Below are 12,172 nucleotides of genomic sequence, written 5' to 3'. Positions count from 1 at the left end.
GATTAGAGAGGGTGCATTTGACAACGGCATTTCATTCAGACTTTAGAGGGAAAGGAGTTGGACAAGTCATAAACCTGCCTAACCATAAAAAAAAAAAAGATAAGTGCAGCCATGTTTTTTAAAATACACTAAAATAAAAACTTTGAAAATACTTAATAAAGGCAACATTTTGCCTGTTATTCAGTTGCCTTTACCCCAATTTGGCACAACTATTGGAAAGGTGTACCTCCACACCTTTAAAGCTAAAACCACGTCCAAGTCATCCGGAGGCACAGATGGAACTGGGAGTGTGTTTCCGTGGTGGAAAAGAAAAATAATTACTTGGTTGCCTCTTCAGGTTGAAATAGTCTAGGCCAGTTCTGCCCACAAAAATACAACGTGAGCCAAATATATAATTCTAATTCTTCCAGTAGCTTACATTTAAAAAGTGAAAAGAAACAGGTGAAATTAATTTTAATACATTTAATTTAACCCCAATGTATCCAAAATATTAGCGTTTAAGATGTAACCAATATAAAATATTGAGATATTTTTCTTTTTTGTAATAGGTCTTCAAAGGCTGGTGTGCATTTTACACGTACAGCATAACACAATTTGGACTAACCACATTTTAAGCACACAATAGCCACAAAAGGCTAAGCAGTTACTGTATTGAACAGCACAGGTCTACACCCACGGTCTCATTTGAGAAGGGAAGGTACTTTGAAGGTGCTGCAGTTGGGTGATTTTGAACTGAGAGTTTGTTTACTTTCAATTCTGAACATTTAGGCTGCTATGAGAATATACACCAAAAAGATCATCTAACTCACGGCTGAATGCATACCCCGGTTAACAGGCAATTAACATTTCCAAACTGAAAAATGTTTGGGCTGTCCCTGGTGTTCTAAATATTGCCCTTTGCCTCCAAAACCAGGCAGAGAAGAAATACAGGTACCTTCTTGTCCTCCCTGCACCCCACCTCCAGTCATCCTCAGTGTTCTACGCCGCTCCTTCCACTGGATCAGCAAGAGCAGCCATTTTCCGAAGGTGATTTTCCTTCCTGAGCTGCTCTCTCTCCTTATCCTGCCCTTCGGTGCTGCTTGCAATCCCACATCTCCATCACCTGGCTGACTCCCTGATTATAGTCAGGAGTCAACATTGCTTTCACTTGCCCTAAAACCTCAAGGCTACCCCAAAGACCATCCCAGACTACCCCAAATATCCAGACCCAGTGCTCTTTCTCCCTGTTCCCATAGCAAACATGGTGGGATCTTAAGTCACACTATTTCCATTGTGTCTCTCTCCCAACAATATTATCACATCTGTTAATTAGTATTCTCTTTCCCCCCCAACCAGACAGTGAGCTCCTAGAAAGGATCCCATGTACCTTTGTAGCTACAGTGCTTAGCATAAAACAGGTCCTCAATAAAGGCTCAGAAAGACAAAATGTTGAACAGTATATGGAAAGTATAATCAAGTTTATTTATTCAAAGAATAAATTGTTCAAAAGTATATGTCTAACATAATTTATAGCAAAAAAAATAAATTACGATAGTTATGCTCTCAAAAAAATAAAATAATAAAATAAATTAAAATTCAACCAATAGTTACCTTCCAAGTTCCAGGTATTGTGCAGAGATGGCAGTTAAGCAATGCTTAGGGCAAGAGCTTCGCAAAGGAATGTGAATACCCATCACCTGGGGGATGTGAATACCCATCACCTGGGGGATGTGAATACCCATCACCTGGGGGAAGCTGTCGAAAAGCAGATTCTGATTTAGGAGGTCAGGGGTACAGCCGAGACTCCGAGACTCCGCATTTCCAACAAGTTCCCAAGTGATGCTGCTGGTCCAAGGACCACACTTTAAGAAGGAAAGGACAATGGCCTGGGAGTCAGGACACCTGACATTTAGCACAGACTCCTGTTGTAGGGTTATGAGTCACTCCCCTTAACACTGCCAGATCTGCTTGCTCACTCTTCAATTGCCTGGGAGAAGAGAGGAGAAAATCTCTATATTATCTATAAACTCTACAATTCACAATATCCATGTTCTGTCAACCTGCAGAAGATGCTAGGGACCAGACCAGTGATTCTTAGTCGTCTGGGGCTAAACTCAGAATGCTGATGCCCAGAACAAAGCCCAAACCCTATTACCTCAGGATCTCTGCAGGCAGGGCCCAGGCATCAGTATTTTAAACTGCTAGGGTTGAGAACTACTAAACGGTGTTACTAGCACTCACTCTTATGCGTTCCTTTCTTCATTCTCTTGGTCATAAAGCTTCTTTTTCTGGGATACTGATCTGCATTATTATTATTAATCTGTGTTGGTTACTAAGTCAATTGATTGGTGTTAACAAGGTCAGAGATTAGCAAATAATGCTCCCCTGTCAAATAAATGTGTTCCATTGGCAGTACTGCAATGCCATAGTTGGGCCAAAGAGCCAGATTAAAGTCATTGTGAGGTATTATTTCCAATACTAAAAAGGCAACACAAAATCCACACCTTGGTGCGGGTCATTGTGCACAGAAGAAAAGCTATGCTGATGCCATAAGGATTACCCCCCAAGCTTCCTAGCTTTTTGCTGTCACCTCTTTGACTCACAAGATCAAAATGAAAATAGGGATTTTCTTTTCCCAATGAAAAATAGAAGAACTGGCATCCAAAGAGCCACTGGATATTTTTGCCTTGCAAGTGCAGTCAGATCCTAGATTCTTTTAAAATTAATTTTTAAATGAGAAAATGTTAAATGAAAAAGACCACAGTTTGCAACCATTAGTTTTCAAAAAGGAAAAGATCCTTTGTAATTCTCTCCACAGCTCTGGGCGCTAGTTTAAGAATAGAGGGAGACATCCAAACTTATGGTCTATACTTTTAAGATATCTTAGTTTCAAACCTGATGGTGTCTTTAACTTTTTTATTTGCTTGCTTGAAGTAAGAAAGAAGAAAAAAAGAATTAGATTCTTTCAACATCAACTCAAGTAATAAGTTGTTCTGTAGCACAGCAGTAGCACATGTTACTGAAATACTAATTGTTTCCCCCTTTATCAGTTTTCACTTTGGTCAAAATATGCTGCCCTATACTTTTCTAAAAGAGATGATTTGTGTTTCACAAATATATCAACAAATAGCTAAAAGAGTGCATACTGTCACCAAAACATTCTGGGATTTGAGAGGCAAAATATATATGATGTCCTATTATCTTCAAAGGCCTTAGAATCTGTCTGAGAATATTAAACTCACCTTCTATAAAAAGATAGCTAAAATTACGAACAAAAAATAATAAAAGCTAAAATAGTAGCTTTAAAGAGTTCAGAAGAGGGATCTCTCACTTCCAGCTGGGATGGGCTAATGGAAGGCTAAATAGAGAAGGGAAAGGTTTCACCTGAACCTTGAAGGATGAGCAGGGATTAGATCATTAGCCCAGAAAAAGAAAACTTATGAGCAAGAGCATAAAGAAAGTGTAAGATGGGCTTAAAAATAGCAATGAGAGAAGTCAAGTTATTAATGAGACAAGGGTGTTTGACCTGTGTCAGGAGAAATATTCCATGTCATCCAGGCTTAGATCCAAAGGATTAAGAACTATGGACAAAAAAATGAGGGGTTTTTAGATTAGTTCTCTTGCACTCCAGGGACAGGATAAAGTTGATAAACATAAGTTGGTATAAGAGTTAACAAAGATAAGGTAGGATGGGGCCAGAATGGATGTAGAAGGCCAGACTAAGGGTTTTTATTTTTAAATTTTCCCACAGGTAATGGGAAATGGATGAAGACTTTTGTTTGCTTGTTTGACTATTTGTTTTAGATATCACAATAAAAGTCATGTTTTCAGAAAGACAAACTTTGAAGTCAAAGATAGCACACATTGGAGTAAAACATAAGTTGAGGTGGAAAGAAAAGGTTAGTAGAGTGATATAGAGAAGCTGGCATGAATTGTAGCAATAGAAAGAGGGACATATCAGAGAAATTATGGAGGAAGAATGAAGGTGGGACTTGGTGATGAATTAAATCTAAGAAGTGCCCACTGGTGCCCCCACATATAAACTGCTGGCACCCACTTCTTCATGCTAAAGCCTGCTTGCTGGGAGCACCTGTGGTCTTTGCTTGAGGTCTTTGGCCTGGCTGAGGGAGCATGCGTGGCCATATGCCAGACGTGCCAGAGAGATAATACCCTTCGACTCAGCTTGAACCAATAAGAACAGGGACTTAGAGGATAAATGCTGCATTTTCCTCACCCCTCCATTAGAACAGCTTGTAGTTCTACACTCTCCTTCAGACTACCCCAATGGGATGAAACTTTAATATCCCAGTTACCATTTGCTTAATAATACACCATTTATTTTCTTTCTTTTACTTTGTATCTCCTTTCCCCACGCCCTAACCAGCATCCCCAGTGAACCTTGGCACTGGGATCCTTGCCTTGGCATCTGCTTCTAGAGGAACCTAAATGAACAGTTAGGAAGCAAGTAGAATTGAAAATTAGGTAGAACAATGTCCTCCACGCCCAAAGACGTCCACATCCTAATCCTAGGAACCTGTGAATGTGACACCTTCTAGGGCAAAGGGGAGTTTGCAAATGTCCTTAAGGTTAGTGAGAGACCATGAGCTGGAGAGACCATGCAGGTGTGCCCCATCAAATCGCACGGATCCTTTCGCTCAGAGACTGTTCCTAGCAGTGGTAAGAGAAAGATGTGACTGTGAGAGAATAGTCAGAAAGATGCAACACTGAGATGGAGGAACGGGGTGATAAGCAAAGGCAGGAAATGGATTTTCCCCCAGAGCCCTTAGAAGGAATGCAACCCTGCTCACACCTTGATTTTAGTCCAGTGAGATTTGTCAGAGTTCTGACCCTACAGAGCCGTAAGATAACAAATTGTGTTGTCTTAAGCCACAACATTTGTAGTGATTTTTAAAATGGCAATAGGAAACTTATACCTTATTCTTAAGTAAAGACTACTGAAAATTTGAAGTGGTCATAAAAAGTGAAATAAAACAGAACACATTGATGTTTCAGGACATATTGATGTGAATATGTTGAGTTCTGTGTGTTCTTGATTGTTGGATATTCTTAGAGTCACAGAGTGTGTGTGTGTGTGTATGTGTGTGTGTGTGCACGCGCGCATGCAGTCATTCTTCAACTAATTATGAGGAAAGATGTTTGGTATTTGTTGTGCTGTGTTTTGTTTTAGCCATGAAGTTATTGTCATTTAATCAGCTCTGTTAATTCATACATGATGCCTTCAAGAAGATATATACTTTTCAAAATGTGTTGGAATAGAGGAAACTATGGCAATGGATAATAAAATGCCATTGTCAAACTCACTGTCTCTTTCCAGTGCTCAGTTTCACCTGGGCTATATTTAGAAGCTTTCATTTGGAAAGGAAGGCTCTGTGACAAATGTGTTGTATAAGTACAGTCTTTGGATTTAAAAATTCCATTGAGCTGTGGCAACACACACAAGGACTTGATGTAAAAATTTTGACACATTAATTCAGAGCAAGTTAAAGTAACTTCCAGTGCATTGTTGGAAATATATAATCCTGGTCACATAGTTTTATTTGAGTGTATGGGTTTTGCTTTCAAACTCGACACCTTTAGAATATTATACTCTGAATGTTTTAGTACATTTTAATCCTGCAGTTTCATTGAGTTTCCCCATTTCTTTCAGCTCCTGCCTTTTCCTACTGTCCCTCCAATCTTTGTCCTTTGAGGGGGAAGACTGGGTGTCCAATCCCTCCCTCCCCTAGAATAACCCACAACAGGGAATACTAAAACTCACAGTAAAATATTAAAACTGGAACCCTCTGGTGAGTGGGAATTGGCAAAAGGGTTAGGTCTGCTGCTCCTATACAGAGTTCTGGGGCAATACTCACCCTTCCAATCTCCATCCATTACATGAAGCCTACCTTTCTTTCTGACTCGTCGCCTGCCTGCCTGGTTCTGGCATGTATACTATAGTAATGGAGCCCAATTGTGTCTGAGGCTGGGTCCTGGGCCTCTCAGCAAAATCTGGTCACCCTGTTACCCCAACAAGATTCTGTTTGCACGAGCTCCCCTACTAACTGGCATAGAACGCTCAGATATCTGTCTTTGGAAGCTCACTGATGATAAGAGTTGGTGCTTCTTTGAACCCTGCCTTCCCTTAAAACAAGGTCCACAGATTTGGGTTCGCCTTGCTCTGTGGCCTTGGTTATTCATATTGCTGCTTCCTCTGACAGGAGGAGCAGTGAAGATGGTGGGGAGGACCATCTCTGCTATCCTACTTTGTTTTCCACAGCCTCTCACAGCAGCACCCCACCCCCCCATTACCGCTCCAAACATACGGCATCCCTCAAAGCCACATTAATTAAATCAAATTCCTATGTAACAGAAACCCTTATCTGTCTGCAGATTGTCAAAGCCAAATGTTTTGCTTTTACTTCTCCCTTTCTCACAATATACCATTCATAATAAAATAAGCTCTAGCCAAACACATTTTAAATAATTCACTCTCTATGTGCGGTATACAAAGTGTAAAGCCTGCGATCTTTTCATATATTGCAGATTCAGTTCCATCACGTAAGTGGCAGGACAGGACAATAAATGGTGCTGCTCTCTCTAGTGGGCTTTGTAGCCTGGGTTTCAAAGAGGCCTCTGCTTACAGCACATCCTCTAACTCTGCAGATATGACACCAGATGCACACGCCCCTCCAAAAGAAAGAAAAGCACTTCCCCTAAATACCAAGATAATTTGTAGAAAGGCTATATGGTCAGAAAGCATTCCGTTAGGGCTTAAGAAAATGAAATAAGGGAGACAGAAAGTGTGGAAAAACATTGAATTTCAAGTAAGGATGAGCTCAAATATCGTAAAGCCCCAAATAATCTGTGTACCTAGAGCTTGGGGACCTTCTACCTCAGCGGATTGCAGTCCTGTAGCCATTTGTCCCCAAATGACTAAAGAAGATGATTCCAGAGGATTACCTGTTGGCACAGGCTTTTAATGCTGACAAATGTGGCTAGTTTTGAAGGCAGGTGCCTTCCACAGCTTTTATTTGCAATGGAGTTTTTAATGTACTTGATGCTGTTTTAATTCTCTTTCTACCAAGGTCCTATTATCTCTGAGACTTGGGCTTGTGAACTGAGGATTTGTCACCCATAGCCCCTTCCAAGAGCGTCATCTGGAGACATTCTTCATTAAAATTACCTACTAAAGCTTTTTCACCACCTCTTTCTCTTTGTCCTCTCACAATCTTGCCTTTGATCCTAACCCCTCAATCAACTCTACCCACCCTAAGTTCATTAATGATTTCTTCTTTGCCTCTCATAATTCTGGGGACCAATCCCTTGTTTTTGAATCTATCAGACTTGATGTTAGCCTTGATTTTTTTTGTTTGTTTGTTAATCCTTGCCCAAGGATATTTTTCCATTGATTTTTAGGGAGAGTGGAAGAGAGAGGGGAAGACAGAGAGAAGCATCAATGTGAGAGACGCATTGATTGGCTGCCTCCTACACGAGCCCTGACCAGGGCCTGGGTCCGTACCAGGGAGGAGCCTGCAACCAAGGTGCCCTTGACCAAAATCAAACCCAGGACCCTTTGGTCCACAGGCTGAAGCTCTATCCACTGAGCCAAACAGGGTAGAGTAAGCCTTGATTTTAGAGATATGAAAATATCCTAATTGTCCTATATTTTTCGATAGAATAATTCTTGGATTTGTTTTGTTTTTGCTTTCATTTTAATACATGTTTACCAATTAATCAATTAATAAATATCTACCACAAATTACGGCTCCTTTTGTGACCTGACAGAAGAACAGACTGAGTGTTGAATGAAATTCTATATGAAGCAAACAATCTACACAACTCCTAATCTATCATACGATTGGGAATATAAATTTTGCAAGCTTCTTAGGCAGTTTCCTAGCATTATTGACATATTGATTACCAATGATGAGGTTAAAGAGTAATCACTGATGATCTCCATTCCACCAAATTCCAACTCCCTTGGAATGATCCAGAAATTTCAGGAAGGCCAGGAAAAAAGAAACATGCCAAGGATTTCATAATACAGTATAGAGATTGATTTCTAACATAGGTTGATCACAAATATGTGCCTCATTGGGGCCTGAGATTCACACTTCCTGATAGGCAAAGTCTAGGGTTAGGCATTGATGACAAAGAACTGTTCCACTCCAGCAAATTACAAAGTTACACAAATAAGCATTTCAAGTCTAAATATCATACATTAGATTGACAGTCATTAAAATGTACTCAGAAAATAAAAGAGTCAGGGTGCTATCTCCTAAAGAGAAAGATGTCCATTTTAAATCCTTAATGTTTATTATATGTATTTTTCCATTTGGAGATGGTGTTTCTAATTGGATATGTCTGTATATATTGCAAATTCTTCCACCAGAAAATATTTTGCATCCCAAAGTCATATATAGTACTGAATCTTCTTTTTTCTACCAAAGAGTTTATCTAACTAACCTCTTTAGTTAAAAAAAAATTTTAAGGCCATGATAAATATTGATTAACCTTGGGAAGTAAAGAGTAAACATAAAAACAATTTCTTACTCTAAGTTCAGGTTTAACAATGTGCTAATAGCCCATAATGAAGATAACAGCCATCAGTTAATCAACCCATTAAGTTGGGATCAGAAGTGTCAACTCAAGTGTAGTCTACTAATTTACTGACCTCTAATGGGTCAGCAAGATCTATAACCCAAAGACTGATCTTTCTGCTTCTGCTAAAGTCACTTTGGAGACCAATTCACTTCCTTCCGTGATTATGATCTCTGACCTAGTATGGGCAGGGAGTCAACATAAAATCCATTTATGAGAATGTGCTTGGAGTTACTGAGTAATGGAATCTCAAATTAACTGATGAGTGAAGTGTCTGGGTAGAAGCTTTGTGGGAGCACCAACTTAGTTTTTCTAATGTCCACACAAAGGTGAAAATAGACATGGACAGTCTTCAGGGGGACAGTCTGACCCTGGTCAGTTCTGAGTTCTTGAGTTAGCTAAGGCTTGCCAGCCATTCCCATTCCTATACTGCTTTGTGAATAAATCTTAGTTTTTGAATGTCAGTGGGTCAAAAAGAATTGAATATCGAGATGGGAAGGTGTAGGAATTTGCCTGCCAAATTATAATTGTAAAGTAAGATTTGCTTTATTAAAGAGGTAGTGGGTTGGATAGAAAGTTGCTTTGGTGATTAACCAGCAAAAATCCTATCTAATAAAAGAGTAATATGCAAATTGACCATCACTCCAACACACAAGATGGCCGCCCCCATGTGCACACAAGATGGCTGCCAAAGATGGTCAGCAGGGAAGGGCAGTTGTGGACGATCAGGTCAGCAGAGGAGGGCAGTTGGGGGCGACCAGCCCTGCAAGGGAGGACAGTTAGGGGGGACCCAGGCCTGCAAGGGAGGGCAGTTGGGGGTGATCAGGCCTGCAGGGGAGGGCAGTTAGTGGTGAACGGGCCAGCAGAGGAGGGCAGTTAGGGGCGACCAGGCCTGCAAGGGAGGACAGGTGGGGGGGACCAGGCCTGGAGGGGAAGGCAGTTGGGGGGGAACAGGCCTGCAGGGGAGGGCAGTTGGGGGCGACCAGGTCAGCAGGGGAAGGCAGTTAGGGGTGACCAGGCCTTCAGGGGAGGGCAGTTGGGGGTGACCAGGTCAGCAAGGGAGGGCAGTTAGGGGTGACCAGGCCAGCAGGGGAGGGCAGTTAGGGGTGACCAGGCTGGCAGGGGAGCAGTTAGGCGTCGATCAGGCTGACAGGGGAGTGGTTAGGGAGTGATCAGGCTGGCAGGCAGAAGCAGTTAGGGGCAATCAGCCAGGCAGGCAAGCAGTTGGGAGCCAGCAGTCCTGGATTGTGAGAGGGATGTCCAACTGCCCGGTGGGATTGAGCCTAAACGGGCAGTCGGACATCTCTTGAGGGGTCCCAGATTGGAGAGGGTGCAGGCTGGGCTGAGGGACAACCCCCTCCCCGCCCCCCGTGCACGAATTTCATGCACTGGGCCTCTAGTAAATAAATAAATAAATAAATAAATAAATAAATAAATAAATAAATAAAATAGATATAATTTGGTTGAATGTAATAAATGAGATTCAATTACCTAAGGTTTGCTACTTTCAAGGGGAAGGAAAGAAAAAGTAGGGGGCATACCTTATTCCAGACGGGGCTTTGAGAGAATACACTAAAATTATGAATCAAAAATTCATTCACTTGAATCATATTTCTATAGAAAGTATATAATAATACAAGTTATTTTTTTTAAAGCAGCATTTTCTTTCTTGGGTGATAAAGCAATTCACTGAACTACAAAGTACAATGTCCATTAGTAACCTATCAGGTATGTGATGTGAGAGACTCAAAAGGATATGTGCAAACCAAGCAACTGGGCTTGGTTCTGTTGCCCTGGTCCCCACTCAAGCCTGTGCCAAGGCAAAGGCCACCAACTCCAGTCTTGGTCTTACACACAGCTCTTGGCCTTGATTTCCCCCCAAATAAGACACAGATAAGATACATTAACTGAGGTTCTGGAAAGGGGCAGCATGAGAAAGAAAAAAGCAAACTACTAAATGCACTAAACATGAAACAAAAGTTTTATTGGAAAAAATATAGAGATTAACTTGAAGGACCTAGGATTGGCTTTGCTCTCTACAAAGGAAATGTGTCATGCGTGCGGATGAAGTCTGAAGGGTTCCTTCCAAGAAGCCATCTTTCCTGGGAACAGAGAGCCCCCTCTGTTGTTGGTGAACTGCCCTCTGTCTCCCCCCTATTTGTTGCCTTTGTTTTCCTCCCCTGTCATTAGCCCATCTCCTAGCATCACGGTGCCAATCTCAGCACAAAGACACCGGTCTAAAAGCCTCCGTAGGAACAAGACTTCCGATGGGGGGGGGGGGTGGGGGGGGGGGGGGGAGTGAATCCCGGGGCCAAAACTGATGAAGACAGAAGTCAGCCTTTAGGAAAGCTCTCGCAGCCTTGGTGGCTGTGGCAAGGCCAGCCTTTGGAGGTGACCTCTGGCGCAGGTTCTCAACCCCAAGGCCTGCCCCCGAGAAGCACAGAGGGGAAGAGGAAGGGAGGGTGAGAAAGGTCATGGGGATGCAGGGCCAGAGAGCCACTGAGGATGGAAGGCCACATCTTTCAGGAGCCACCTCCGCCCTCCACACCTGCAGGGTCACCGCCGGGCCCCACCTCCTGGGCGGCAGCGCGCACGGCTCGGTCCAGGGGGCCGTGGTGCCAGGCGAGAGCGCACCCGGAGGCCACCAGCTGGGCTGGCCCAGCGGGGAGAGGGCCTGACCCCTAGAGGCGACTGACAGGTGGAGGGGGCCCTGCTCTCCAGGCTGCTCCGCTGCCCCCACCCCAGCACCCCCATCCCTGCCCCACGGCTGCTGCACACTGAGCCGCAGCAGCCCCAGTAGCCAAGGAACGGAGCCTGAGCGTCACCGAAAACGGGAGCCCAGCTGCGCCGGGGGCAGGAGGAGGGGGCCGGGGCGACAGACGAGGGGGAGTGGCGGGGCGAGGGCGGGGGCCGCCTGGGGCCGCGGGGCGGGGTGGCGGCGGGGGCGGTGCGCGCGGTGGCCGCGCCCCAGGCCCGCGCCGGCGTCACTTACCCGGCCAGGGCGCGGGGGCAGCTCGGCCGACTCCTCGGGGCGGCGGCGGCTCGGGGCCGGCGGTCGGGCAGCCCGGGCGCTGCCAAGTGTAAACAATCCGCCATGATTTCTTTGTTTAGCTAATTGAACCTGCCGCCGTCTGGCGTCCCCGGCGCTCCCGCTCTCCCTCCTCTCCCCTTCCCCCCCACTCGCGCGCTCCCTTATTTATTCGTCTTCCCCCCGCTCCCCAGTCTTTCCCTCTGTCTTTGGGCTTGGGCGCCGCTGTGCATGGGAAGTCGAGGCCGTTGGGTGGTTGGTGCAGGGAGTGCGGCGGTGGTTTTTATAAATACAGGTGAGATAAGACCCAAATATCAGGCTGAGGTGTGATGTCTGCCAGGGGAGGAGGGTGCTGCTCTCCCCCCTCCCTCCTCCCCCACCCACCCCCAGTTGAGTAGACGGTCCTCCCTGGAAAGTGCCCGACAAGCGGGTGCAACTCCCAGACTCCCAGGCCCCTTTCTCCTTTCCGCTGAACTCTGGTACCCAAGTTCACAGGCGGGTTGGGGACTCGGCAGAAGAGCCGGGTTCTTCGCTTACTTGGAAAACTTCAAATAGAAGTGATGT

At 44.2% G+C, this 12,172-nt stretch overlaps 1 protein-coding gene across 4 annotated transcripts in view; it reads right to left on the bottom strand.

Moving 5' to 3' along the window:
- Nucleotides 1–12,172, bottom strand: part of LOC307111548 (uncharacterized protein) — a 688,174-nt gene that overhangs the window by 567,166 nt on the left and 108,836 nt on the right. The gene's annotated exons all lie outside the window — the stretch shown is intronic.

Source organism: Cnephaeus nilssonii (assembly GCF_951640355.1).
Source record: "Cnephaeus nilssonii genome assembly, chromosome: 15".
Classification (NCBI taxonomy): Eukaryota; Metazoa; Chordata; class Mammalia; order Chiroptera; family Vespertilionidae; genus Cnephaeus; species Cnephaeus nilssonii.
This window is presented reverse-complemented; position numbering and strand designations above follow the sequence as displayed.